This window comes from Gobio gobio (genome assembly GCF_949357685.1).
Source record: "Gobio gobio genome assembly, chromosome: 10".
Classification (NCBI taxonomy): domain Eukaryota; kingdom Metazoa; phylum Chordata; class Actinopteri; order Cypriniformes; family Gobionidae; genus Gobio; species Gobio gobio.
In genome coordinates, this window is record NC_137116.1 from 54766471 (window position 1) to 54781628 (window position 15158).

The 15158-nt window shown below is 40.3% G+C and overlaps 1 protein-coding gene across 1 annotated transcript in view; it reads right to left on the reverse strand.

Moving 5' to 3' along the window:
• Positions 1–15158, reverse strand: part of cux2b (cut-like homeobox 2b) — a gene marked incomplete at its 5' end in the record, with an annotated part of 258049 nt that overhangs the window by 151561 nt on the left and 91330 nt on the right. The window lies entirely within an intron of this gene.

The following is a 15158-nucleotide window of genomic DNA, read 5'->3' on the forward strand; positions in this document are numbered from 1 at the left end:
CTTCTTCCTTGTCAAACCATGTACATAAAAAACATTGTATTTACACGTTCTTTTAAATTTAAATATATTCATCGAAATAATGGTTTCATAGTTTAACACTAAAATACGAAGCTAAAATAATAATCATAACTGTGTGTTGATCATCAGATCCTCAAATGAGAATGATTAGTGAAGGGTCATGTGACACTGAAGACTGGAGTAATGATGATAAATTCAGCTTTGATCACAGGAATAAATTACACTTTACTATATATTCACATAGAGATTTTTTTTCAAAATGGTAATAATATTTCACAATTGTACTGTACTTTATCAAATAAGTGCTTGGTGAGCAGAAGAGTCTTCACAGCACTCATATGAGCTATATAAGCGTCTCTGTCCTCACACACTCTCACAGTCAAAGGTCTTTCGGTTCTAACTAAACTAACACTAAATGAGGAAGAGGGCTTTTCAATTACTGTACCAAATTTGTACATGACATAAAATTAAATGTACTACGTTTTAATTAATCTGTACTCTTACTTAAAGGCAATTTAGAAAATTATCTAATGGGAGAGGAAGAATTCCTGAGGACAAAAGCTGTAACGCAGCCCAGATTTACGGCACGGCTTCTGCGCCACTGCTTGGATGCTTTTCAAACTCTTTCACAAGAGTGAGGGCGATGGTGGGGATCTGGACGGCCATCTTGTGTTCCAGCGGATTACTTGACCTCCAGAGGGACGAGTATCTGAGCTTTAAAACACCACAACCGCGTCTATTCCTTTAAGTTCTGCACATCTAGCAAGACACTCAAGTAGAACCACCAATGATCAACCTGATCGCCAATTATCTCTTTTTACAAAATTCATTTACAGACTGCAGTTAAGCCGTAATTATTCAGGGCCAGGAGAGTTTGGTGGCCTGTGATGGTTCATTAACCTCTATTAGCTGTTAGCAGACTAATCTCTGACTGACGGACGGACGAGAACGTCTACATGGAGAAACATCTGAGAGACAAGCACGAGTCTGTGGTGCTTGACAGCAGCGATGCACTGGTCTGAACATCTGGACCGATACCGATAATTCTTTATATTTGAAAGCGATAACCGATACATGGGCTGATAAATCTAAATACAAATTCTGATATGCTTTTTAGAGCATGGTTACAAAAACAAAAGCTGAAGGAAATAATACATCATCTATCGTCTGGAATATATCTGCCAAATGTTCTTATCGGCAGATACCGATATATGTTGGCCGATACAGATATATGTTGGCAGATACTGATATATGTTGGCAGACACCAATATATGATGGCAGATACCAATATATGTTGGCCGATACAGATATATGTTGGCAGATACCGATATATGTTGGCAGATACTAATATATGTTGGCCGATACAGATATATGATGGCAGATACTAATATATGTTGGCCGATACAGATATATGTTGGCAGATACCAATATATGATGGCAGATACCAATATATGATGGCAGATACCAATATATGATGGCAGATACCAATATATGATGGCAGATACCAATATATGATGGCAGATACCAATATATGTTGGCCGATACAGATATATGTTGGCCGATACAGATATATGTTGGCCGATACAGATATATGTTGGCAGATACAGATATATGATGGCAGATACCGATATATGTTGGCAGATACAGATATATGTTGGCAGATACAGATATATGATGGCAGATACCGATATATGTTGGCAGATACCGATATATGATGGTAGATACCGATATATGTTGGCATATACCGATATATGATGGCATATACCAATATATGATGGCAGATACCAATATATGTTGGCAGATACTGATGGCAGATACCGATATATTATGGCAGATACCGATATATGATGGCAGATACCGATATATGTTGGTCGATACGATATATGTTGGTCGATACCGATATGTGTTGGCAGATACCGATATATGTTGGTCGATACGATATATGTTGGCAGATACCGATATATGTTGGCAGATACCGATATATGATGGCAGATACTGATGGCAGATACCGATATATGTTGGCAGATACCGATATATGATGGCAGATACTGATGGCAGATACCGATATATGATGGCAGATACCGATATATGATGGCAGATACCGATATATGATGGCAGATACCGATATATGATGGCAGATACCGATATATGTTGGCCGATACGATATATGTTGGTCGATACCGATATGTGTCGCACATCCCTACTTAACAGATTTAGAAAAGCCATCAAACCCTGATGTATAAATCCAATAACAAGTTTAGTGCTATTTGATGACTTTGTAGTGTCATCACGTCTACTGCGCTTTCTAAACTCTGGCCAGTTGATCATACAGAGAATATCCAAATCAACTGCAGGCAGTCGATCCTTTTCCTATTTAGCACCTAAACTCTGGAACAGTCTTCCTAGCATTGTACGGGAAGCAGACACACTCTATCAGTTTAAATCTAGACTAAAAACACATCTCTTTACTATGACACACACATAAAACATTATCAATTTATATTATTCAGATCAGTTAAATGATTGTTAGGCTGCATTAACTAGATCAGCCGGAACCGGGAACACTTCCCATAACACCTGAGGTACTCGTGACCAGTGTTGGGAGTAAAGCATTACAAGTAACTGGAGTATATGTAGAACTGTGTTTGGCTTTTTTCCATTGATAATGATTTCTTACTTTAGTTACTTGAATGCTACAGTATGTGATGTAGAATGATTAGAGAGTCTACAAACACACAACGTGACAATTCTGAGAGAAAAAAAGTCAGAATTGCAATTACCTTTTAATTTTTTTTCTCTGTGGCAGAAACAAGCTTCCATAATTAGGAGTGCCTTTTAGTGTTCTTATGTGTTTTGTTACTTAGTGGTCCAAATAGAAAAAAAGTCCAGGCAAAAATCAGAAATCACATCAATTAGAAAAAGTATTAATTACAAAAATAAATAAAACCCTGATGATTTGAGCAACATCAATAGCAGAGATAGTGCAGGATGAGTTGTGAAGTTTAATAATGATGAAGGATTAGAAGAAACTGAAGCAAACAGCCTTAATTGAGCACAAACTTCACCGCCAACAAGCATTTACAGAAACTTGTGCTTGAGTTTCAGCAGCACTAACAGTAGGAGTACACAAAAGGAAAAGCTTTTTTATTAATAGTTTTGACATCTGACACATCACAAACAGCATCTTTGCTCCCGCATCGTCTGCAGAGACACGATATCAGCAGGCGCTGGAAATAAACCTGCTCGCGCTCACCTTTCAAGAACAAACCGCAGCACGCTTCACTTCTGTTGTTTTTTTAAATGTTTGTTCATTTGTGCTCAGACAGCCATCAGACCCACCTGATGCTACAGCGCGTTTGCCAAAAGCCCTTTTTCTTCCCAGTTTCTCTGCTACCCATGATGCACCGCGGCTCTGAGAGCCGGTTAATGCACGCGTGCTCAGCAGGCGATGATCCACGTTAGTCAATGTCATTCCAAGCAGGGAAATTACAGCACTCATGAGAAGCATGAACTGCCATCTGACACGAGCGATCTAAACTAGCTCTGGGTTAAACTGGAGAAACCTTCACCATACACAACTCCAGTCATTATAGCATTAAAGATCATTTCCATCGTTTCCTCTATTCTTAACCTTTTCTTAGTGGCATCAAATTAATATTTTGAGCCTAATTTCTTTCTTCATTCTTTTAGCATATTAATAATAACGTTTGCATATTTTGAGAACAGCAGCAACAACAAAAATAATAATGAAATAATAAGAGTAATTATCCTCATCACCATGGCTTAAAAAATGTACACACAAAATGGTGGCACACAATATTGTTGGATGGAGTTCAAATCATAAAGCAAGTTTTTATTTAAAACTTAGTCTTAAACTAAGTCTTAATTTACCATGTTGATCCAAACCTGTATGACAGAGTAACAGAATAAGTGGATGATTTCTTAAAGCTAAAAAAAGCACCATTAAATATTATAAAAATACAAAAAACACCATAAAAATATAATAGTACATACATTTTGTATGGTGTATTTTTACTAGTGCTGGGCAATGAATTAAATGCTATTAAATAAAAGTTTGCATAAAATATGTGTGTGTACTGTGTATAATGATTAATATATATAAATACACACACAGTATATATACATGCATATGTATTTATATTTATATTAGGGCTGTCAAAAGATTAATCGCGATTAATCACATCCAAAATAAAAGTTTGTGTTTACATAATATATGTGTGTGTACTCTGTTAATTATTATTTATATATAAATACACTCACATTCATGTATATATTTAAGAAATTTTGCATGTATATACTGTATATACATTTATATAATCTATAGTATATATAAATATAAATGTTTTATCTATAAAAATAATCTTTTTTTCTTAAATATATACATGCTTGTGTGTGTATTTATATATAAATAATAATTAACAGAGTACACACACATATATTATGTAAACACAAACTTTTATTTTGGATGCGATTAATCGCGATTAATCTTTTGACAGCCCTAATTTATATTATATATAAATGTAACATTTTTCTTTAATATATACATGCATTTGTGTGTATTTATATAATAATTATTATACACAGTACACACACATATATTATGCAAACACAAACGTTTATTTTGAATGCGATTAATTGCAATTCATCGATTGCCCAGCACTAATATATATATTTTATACATGTCTGTGTGTATATACTATACACACACACACACACACACACATAACTATGTAAACAAAAACTTTTTAGTTGGATGCGATTAATCACGATGAATCGATTTGACAGCACTAATATTACAATGTGTGAAGAACTGAATTCAAGTTGTTTTCTCTGAAAATCTGTAGCTTAAGCATTCCTCAAAATCTGACCTTTCTTGTTCTATAAACGCAAAAGCCATTCAGGTTTGGAACGGCATGAGGGTGAAAATTCCTTTTTGGGTGAACTGGCCCTTTAAATCAGATCCTAGTTCCAGGAAACCACAAAGAAATGTCACTATTGAACAGTATTGAAAAAAAGCCACACTTGTGTGTAAAAAGAAGACATCTTCAGTCAAATGTTCGACGTTTTAAGGGTTTGGAAAAGGCAATCAGGCCTGTATTTTCAGGATGTGGTGGGCAGCCGGGTCAATATTGAGTCCCTGTCATTACGCCTGTGCCAGTCAAACATCCATCTGTAATTGATGAGTTAGCTCTGCCGATGTCAGGGGGCGGGGCTTAGCTGAAGCAGCCCTGCTGAGGCCAGCATCCAGGGAGAGGAATTGATTGGCTGAGGCGTTAATGTTCACGTGCAGTGGACCAACTCCGCAGAGCCGCCCGTACGCAAAGGAGCCGACGGTTGAACTTGACATTGAATCGAACGTCTACGAGGGACTGAGACGTATAAAAGCCCCGAAAACAAAAGATAACTAGGGTTTAAATAAACCCCATCTGAGAGTTTGTCATCTGCAATAACCAGACGAGCAATGAAGGGCCGCAAAAGAAAAAGTGTACTGTAAACACACAGAGATATAACCTTCAGATTCACTATAGAGCTCGAAAAAATCTTTGCCATCGATTAGCACAGAATCTATGGCAGCTCTGGCTGATGACAGCGGGGAGAGAGGAAGCTGACGTGTGGGTTCTCCACCAGCGAGCCAGAGCCTTCCGACCAGCAGGAAAAAGTGGGAGGTTATGGGAAACATGGGGGAAAAATGCAGATGGAGGTATTATTTTTCTTTTTGTATCCCATCTAATTGCAATCATAGGCAGATGTCTGCGAGTGTGACAGCATCAGCAGAATTGCTGCTGAGAGCACAGAATCTTTGTCTAAAAATAATCAGACGTTCTGGGCTCGGCTGTTTGTTATAATGGTAATCGATGCTGCAGGCTTTGAATTCCATCAATTTATAGATCCACTCTGTTCTGCCTGGTGATTGCGCTGCCTCTAAACCCCTGCTGCACACACACACACACACACACACACGCTCATAAAACAACACAAAAGGTTCACGCAGACGGGGGCCATTACCTATGCATGTAGATATGCAGCCCTGGATGCACGTTATCCAACCAAATCATATCTAAAGAGCAATGACACACGGAATAAACACAAATACAAACATCAGTGTAGAAGAGAAGAATACAACCGTGCATCCAACACACACACACACGCGCAAGATTCAAACAGACATTACCTACGCAAACAGATATGCATGCACATATACAAAAATATCTACAGGATCATAACTCGTGTATGAACACATGCAACCCTGCATGCATCTTTTACATGACCATTACATATGCATGCATAATACAAACAATGCCATTTATCATAACTCATGCATGCACTTTATACAAACAAATCCTGTGCATGCAGATGTGCAACCCTGGGCATCATGCAAATAAACGCCATCTACAGGTATATATGCAGATATGCAACACCGCATGTATTATACACAAACTAATGCTATAGAATCATTACCTAAGCGTGCATACTACGCAAATCATATCTACAGCAACAGAACATGCATGCATATTATACAAATATGCTGGAATGTAAGCTGCACAAAAAATGCATCTAACATGCACATTATCCAACACAACACAACACAACACAGAGAAACACACAAATACAAACATCAGTGTGGAAAGAGAAGGTCCAATCACACACACACACACACACACACACACACACAGGCCACAGTGAGGGACAGCAGAAGGGCTAGTCTATGATTTAGATAAGTGCAGTTTCTTTTCATACGTTTTCTTATCTCCTCCGTTTGTGTGTAAGGCAGAAGATTTGTCCTTAGCTGTTTCAGATTAGTGCCGCTTCTCAGACGCCACATTGGAGAGGAGAGATCGATCAATGAATCAAATCAACACAATCAATACAGCCCATCGCTGGAGTCTAGTCTGGCCCCGCATTAATACTGGCACCAACCCCACCCCCTCAAACCCCACCACACGGACAAAAACAACAGCACTTCTCTCCGCTTCTCCTTTTCTTTTTTGTGTTTGTTTGGGAGAGGGCCAGGATAGGGCCGTTTCTGGCGGGTGTCCATGGCAGAGATGGAAGATGAGCCGTTATCTGCCCTGACTGGGACAGGAAAGAGGAAAGTGGCCTGCTGGACGTGCTCAGAGCTCTCCTGCTATCGTCTGTTTACCCGTAGGACAGCTAAATCACAAATGAGATCTTTTTAATATCTCAACTGCTTCTTCTAGAGAGCTCTGAGATAAAGTGGTGAACGGGAACCTCACGCGTCTCCTCTAGTGGTTTGGACGTCATCAGTAAAGTCTCAAACTGTGCTCAGTGTGATCTCAAACAATACTCTTCACATGATCAGAGCTCCTACACTCTTTCCATAGGGCTCTATACAGATCCATAGGGTTCTCTCTATTCAGATCCATAGGGTACTCTCTATTCAGATCCATAGGGTTCTCTCTATACAGATCCATAGGGCTCGCTCTATATAGATCCATAGGGTTCTCTCTATATAGATCCATAGGGTTATCTCTATTCAGATCCATAGGGTTCTCTCTATACAGATCCATAGGGGTATCTCTATACCGATCCATAGGGCTCTCAATATATAGATCCATAGGGTTCTCTCTATATAGATCCATAGGGCTCTCTCTATATAGATCCATAGGGTTCTCTCTATATAGATCCATAGGGGTATCTCTATACAGATCCATAGGGGTATCTCTATATAGATCCATAGGGGTATCTCTATATAGACCCATAGGGCTCTCTCTATATAGATCCATAGGGGTATCTCTATACAGATCCATAGGGTTCTCTCTATATAGATCCATAGGGGTATCTCTATATAGATCCATAGGGTTCTCTCTATATAGATCCATAGGGGTATCTCTATATAGATCCATAGGGATCTCTCTATACAGATCCATAGTGTTCTCTCTATACAGATCCATAGGGTTCTCTCTATATAGATCCATAGTGTTCTCTCTATATAGATCCATAGGGTTCTCTCTATATAGATCCATAGGGGTATCTCTATATAGATCCATAGGGTTCTCTCTATATAGATCCATAGGGGTATCTCTATACAGATCCATAGGGTTCTCTCTATATAGATCCATAGTGTTCTCTCTATATAGATCCATAGGGTTCTCTCTATATAGATCCATAGGGGTATCTCTATATAGATCCATAGGGATCTCTCTATACAGATCCATAGTGTTCTCTCTATACAGACCCATAGGGTTCTCTCTATACAGATCCATAGGGTTCTCTCTATATAGATCCATAGGGCTCTCTCTATATAGATCCATAGGACTCTCTCTATTTAGATCCATAGGGTTCTCTCTATATAGATCCATAGGGCTCTCTCTATACAAATCCATAGGGTTCTCTCTATACAAATCCACAGGGTTCTCTCTATACAGATCCATAGGGTTCTTGACTCAATTTTAAAGAACCTTAAGGTTCTGTTTATGAATGATTGCATAATACTTGTATGTTCACAACAGACTGAGCCATCTGACCAATCAGAGCAGAGTAGACCAATCACAACAGACTGGGCCGTCTGACCAATCAGAGCAGAGTAGGCTCGTGGAAAGGAGGGGCTTAGAGAGATTTATCTGTCAAATAATTTGAGAATCATTGAAAAATGTGGTGATATGCAATGTATATTATGAGAAGTGAAAGTGTTTTTGACCTCTTATGCATGTAAACCTGTTGTAGGAGCCTTTAAACAACACAATTGAGGCGTTTTAAAACGGAATCCATAAAGTGGTCCCATGATGGGAACCCCTAAAAGCTTCTATATATGACGCGCCTGACAGAACCCTTTAAGATAGAACCTTTTCTTCTAAGAGTGTATCCAGGTCTCTACTGTATGTCAAAAACTGACTCATTTACTTCTAAATGGTTACACCAAAGAAATAGTGGAAGAGACATAGTTAAAACATAACCCAAACTTCTGTCAAAAATCAGCCATTGTGCAGTGAAATGTATTGATCATGCAGTGCACAAGAGTCACACATCACACAAGTCCAGCAAATGGTTTGTAATTAATGATGACATCAGAAGATATGCATCAGGAATCTGTTAATTCAACTAATGAATCACTGTATAATGCAATATTCCTTTCTAATCAGCACACAGAAAAACATCAGGAGTTAAAATACTGTGTGAATTTAGCGGTCAACGTCTCTGAATATCACATCTGACACCTTTCTAAAGCTGTCAGCTGGGAAACGATTGGGAATAATGAATCCCGAACATCAGACAAACGCGGCGGCTCTTCAGACGGGCTACAGCGATCGGGAAGGTGTGAGTCTCGTCGTCAGGAATTAGCCGTCACGCTGCACTTCATTTAGGAGTTTTAGCACCTAGCACGCCGCACTCCGTCAACACCTCGTCTAAAACACACGTTCTGCTTGTAGACGCTTCATCTGTGATCATCAGGTTATAGCAGCGCTGTCGCTCTGCCATCTACCAGAGGAGTTTAAACCAGAGCTGCTCCTCAGCGGGGACTCGCTCTAGAGCCGCTGTCCAGACCCCTGGTCATCTAAAGGACTGAAGAACGGCCCCCTATTGCTCAGAGTCTGAGCTACAGTGTGTCTTACAGGAGAGAGTTCAAACAGATTCACTTTAAAAAGATGCTCTAAAGGAGAAGTTCACTTCAGAATTAAAGGGTTAGTTCACCCAAAAATGAAAACTCTGTCATTAATTCCTCACCCTCATGTCGTTGGACACCCGTCAGACCTCCGTTCATCTTCAGACACAAATGAAGATATTTTAGTGTAAAGCTGATGCTGAGAAAGGCTTCAGATAGAAATAAAAGGCATAAAAGGCACTTAAAACGTCGTTACAAAGTCCATCTCACCACAGTGACTCTACAATAATCTTACGATGCGACGACAATAGTTTTTGTGCGCCCAAAAAAATCAAAATAACGCCTTTATCCAACTTGTTCTTGTCTTCCGTGTGTGCCTCCACGACGCATGCGCGAGAATATGACGCAGATCCGGCGTTCGGGAATCCATGAAATACACACTTTAACCCGATTTTGAGAACTACGCAGAGACCTAAAGCACGATCAATGTAGAATTCAACAGCTTAGACACGCGCGTCTTCCTCTGCTTGTAAACAAATCTCTTCTGGGTCATGTGTCCGAACGCCGGATCTGCGTCATATTCTCGCGCATGCGTCGTGGAGACACACACGGAAGACAAGAACAAGTTGGATAAAGGCGTTATTTTGATTTTTTCGTAAAATTATTGTAGAGCCACTGTGGTGAGATGGACTTTGTAACGACGTTTTAAGAGCCTTTTATGGGTCTTGGGAGTGTAAATGTACTGAATGCCAATGGAGGCCTGTCTGAAGCCTTTCTCAGCATCAGCTTTACACTAAAATATCTTCATTTGTGTCTGAAGATGAACGGAGGTCTGACGGGTGTCCAACGACATGAGGGTGAGGAATTAATGACAGAATTTTCATTTTTGGGTGAACTAACCCTTTAAAATGACCTGATGATTCCCTCACCGCCTCATCATCCCAGATGTTCTTGTCTTTCTTTCTTCAGTGGAAAAGAAATTAAGGTTTTTGAGGAAAACATTGCAGGATTTTTCTCTATATAATGGACTTCAATGAGAACCAATGGTTGAAGATCCAAATTCCAGTTTCAAAGAGCTCGACACGATCCCAGACGAGGAATAGAGTCTGATCTAGACAAACCATCGGACACATTTTCTAAAAATATATAAAATATGATATACTTCTTAACCACAAATGTTCATCTTGCGTTGCTCTGCGATGCGGCACATAATGAGGTTGGAATCAGGTTGAATTTTCAACTTCAAAATCGTCCGACGCCATTGTTTTACCTTTTTTTGTGAAGGGCGTTTGAATTAGGCCCAATCCATGGCCGTCACTAGGCCCTTTTTAGCCCCCTAAACTTCTGCCCCCCTAAAAAATTTTTTATTAACCTTTATAACGTACGAAACTTGAAGTGGATGAAGTCTTCCACAGAATAACCCAGCGGCCTGATGAAGTCAGAATAACCCAACAGCCTGAATAACCCAACGGCCTGATGAAGTCTGAATAACCCAACGGCCTGATGAAGTCAGAATAACCCAACGGCCTGATGAAGTCAGAATAACCCAATGCCTGATGAAGTCAGAATAACCCAACAGCCTGAATAACCCAACGCCTGATGAAGTCAGAATAACCCAACGGCCTGATGAAGTCAGAATAACCGAACGGCCTGATGAAGTCAGAATAACCCAACGGCCTGATGAAGTCAGAATAACCCAACGCCTGATGAAGTCAGAATAACCCAACGGCCTGATGAAGTCAGAATAACCCAACGCCTGATGAAGTCAGAATAACCCAACGGCCTGATGAAGTCAGAATAACCCAACGGCCTGATGAAGTCAGAATAACCCAACGGCCTGATGAAGTCAGAATAACCCAACGGCCTGATGAAGTCAGAATAACCCAACGCCTGATGAAGTCAGAATAACCCAACGCCTGATGAAGTCAGAATAACCCAACGGCCTGATAAAGTCAGAATAACCCAACGCCTGATGAAGTCAGAATAACCCAACGGCCTGATGAAGTCTGAATAACCCAACGGCCTGAATAACCCAACGGCCTGATGAAGTCAGAATAACCCAACGCCTGATGAAGTCAGAATAACCCAACGGCCTGATGAAGTCAGAATAACCCAACGGCCTGATGAAGTCAGAATAACCCAACGCCTGATGAAGTCAGAATAACCCAACGGCCTGATGAAGTCAGAATAACCCAATGCCCGATGAAGTCAGAATAACCCAACGGCCTGATGAAGTCTGAATAACCCAACGGCCTGATGAAGTCAGAATAACCCAACGCCTGATGAAGTCAGAATAACCCAACGCCTGATGAAGTCAGAATAACCCAACGCCTGATGAAGTCAGAATAACCCAACGCCTGATGAAGTCAGAATAACCCAACGCCTGATGAAGTCAGAATAACCCAACGCCTGATGAAGTCAGAATAACCCAACGCCTGATGAAGTCAGAATAACCCAACGGCCTGAATAACCCAACGCCTGATGAAGTCAGAATAACCCAACGGCCTGATGAAGTCAGAATAACCCAACGCCTGATGAAGTCAGAATAACCCAACGCCTGATGAAGTCAGAATAACCCAACGCCTGATGAAGTCAGAATAACCCAACGCCTGATGAAGTCAGAATAACCCAACGCCTGATGAAGTCAGAATAACCCAACGCCTGATGAAGTCAGAATAACCCAAGGGCCTGATGAAGTCAGAATAACCCAACGCCTGATGAAGTCAGAATAACCCAAGGGCCTGATGAAGTCAGAATAACCCAACGGCCTGAATAACCCAACGCCTGATGAAGTCAGAATAACCCAAGGGCCTGATGAAGTCAGAATAACCCAACGGCCTGATGAAGTCAGAATAACCCAACGCCTGATGAAGTCAGAATAACCCAACGGCCTGATGAAGTCAGAATAACCCAACGGCCTGATGAAGTCAGAATAACCCAACGCCTGATGAAGTCAGAATAACCCAACGCCTGATGAAGTCAGAATAACCCAACGCCTGATGAAGTCAGAATAACCCAACGGCCTGATGAAGTCAGAATAACCCACGGCCTGATGAAGTCAGAATAACCCACGGCCTGATGAAGTCAGAATAACCCAACGGCCTGATGAAGTCAGAATAACCCAACGCCTGATGAAGTCAGAATAACCCAACGCCTGATGAAGTCAGAATAACCCAACGGCCTGATGAAGTCAGAATAACCCACGGCCTGATGAAGTCAGAATAACCCAACGGCCTGATGAAGTCAGAATAACCCAACGGCCTGATGAAGTCAGAATAACCCAACGCCTGATGAAGTCAGAATAACCCAACGCCTGATGAAGTCAGAATAACCCAACGCCTGATGAAGTCAGAATAACCCAACGCCTGATGAAGTCAGAATAACCCAACGGCCTGAATAACCCAACGCCTGATGAAGTCAGAATAACCCAACGGCCTGAATAACCCAACGCCTGATGAAGTCTTCCACAGAATAACTGATGCTCTCTGGGATTGGGTTATTTATTCACGCTGTGGTTTATTAAGGACCAGTCAGGAACTATTGAAGAATCCACGGTCGGCTTTATATATAAAGGCTGGAAAGTGTCTTGGTGAAATTTATTGTAGAGTAAATATAAGTGTGTTAAAAAGAGCGATATAAATGGGGGCCAGTGACTTGACAATCCATAACAAACGGCACCAAATCAGCGGAGCAGGAGTTTAGCTCGGCACACACACACACACACACACACACACAGAGAGACGCGCTGGCCCACTTTCCAGAGGAAATCGACGGAGGTGGGGGTGAAGAATGGCAAGCGGCGGATAACACGGATAACCTGCCATTGTTTATTCTCTCTTAAGAAACGTCAATCTGTTTGTTTCTCAGGTGTGCTCCTTTTTCCTGTTGTTTGTGCCGTTTCTCTTCCTCCCCTGCGGACGGATCAAAGCCGAGCTTCTGGAGGAACGTGAATATTTCAGGTGAGCGGAGCGGCTGCGCTTCACACCACCTGTGTGACACAGAACCAGGTCCAACCCCTCGCAATTACCTGATCTCCGGAGGGCCCCTGAGGGCCCGGCGACACCAGCTCGAGCCACACCTGTCAGAGCGGAAAACTCTTTTATTCCTACCCAATGCACACACACGTGCGACAGAAAGAGATATTCCTCATCCCAGACAGAAATAAATGTATCTAGAGCGGCGAGATTGGGAATATGGCCCACGTCAGCGAGGCTCCGCTAAAACCAGGATGAAAAGGGAACTTGCGAGGTTGCAGAACTTCGGGAACATCGGAAGAACACGAGAATCTCCAGAGTCCAAACTTACACACACCAGGAAGAAGTTTAAAAAGGGCATGACCCCAACAAAACTCTTCTACGCATTTCCAACACATCACGCAACACAAAAGCCGTTCAATAACATTCGTTTTCATCAAGTCAAATGTAAAATAACACTTTACTGTATATGGGTCATGACATGACGTGTATTTTTTTGTGTCTGAATTCATTATTTTCCTAAAAAAAGTAATAAATAAATACATGTCATATCAAATTGATCTACCATATTTCCTTTATAAGATGCTATTTTAATTTTTTTTTATTAAATTGACTTTTTGAGTTGTGGTGTTTCAAATACCTAAAATGTCCAGTGGTGTGACCAGCAAATTTACATTTAAAAGTATCATTTTCCACTGTAACTGCAAAATGAAGAAAGAAATATAAACCGTTATATAATGTATACAAATAATAAAAAAAACACATAAAAACTCCTTATGGATGTGTTCTGAACACATAAAGTGTCCGCTTGAAGGGAAAGGGAATTTACCATGCGATATGCATTTTACAATGATTCATATGTATATTATTTTAAATGAATGGTCGCACCACCTGATGTTTTCTGGCTGGTAAAATCAGAAATCTTGTTTAATAATGAATTAACACCGTCTTAAAGGCTGTATATGAATCAACACCCTACATTTTTTGGACATAAAAATGCATTTTAAAACTGTTTTGCTTAAAATTAGTATTTTTTTATCTTTAAAAAATTACAATTTTTCTTATTTGTCATTGACCCATGTATTATACAAGTATTAATTATTATTAAAGTTACAAAAGCGAATCAGTCAAGAGTGTAAACAAAAATGGACGTGACGACTAACAGACAGCAGACAAACGGCAATCCACCTGTCACTCAAAGTGGCCACGCCCTTAATTATGCAGAACTTTAAGGCTTTATATAATGTAAAGGAATGAGTTATAAAAACATTCCCCCCTCACAGTCGTCATGAAGGGCAACATTAGCCGTAGAGCTCAAAAGCACAGTTTGTCTCAAACTGTAAACATGTGTTCTTCTGCTGTAAAGTTGGCCATTTTAACATGAGCTCAATGAGATTCTGCTCAGATTCTGCAGTTAAAAAAATATATAATAATAATACTAAGAATACATATTTATATTCACTAAATTACTATTAATGTGTATAGAGGGTGTGCACGTCACTTTCACAGCATGATTTCTGCCGTCTGAGACAGATGCTGACATCTTTGATCAAATCTGACCTGAGATGAAATTCAGGAGCTTC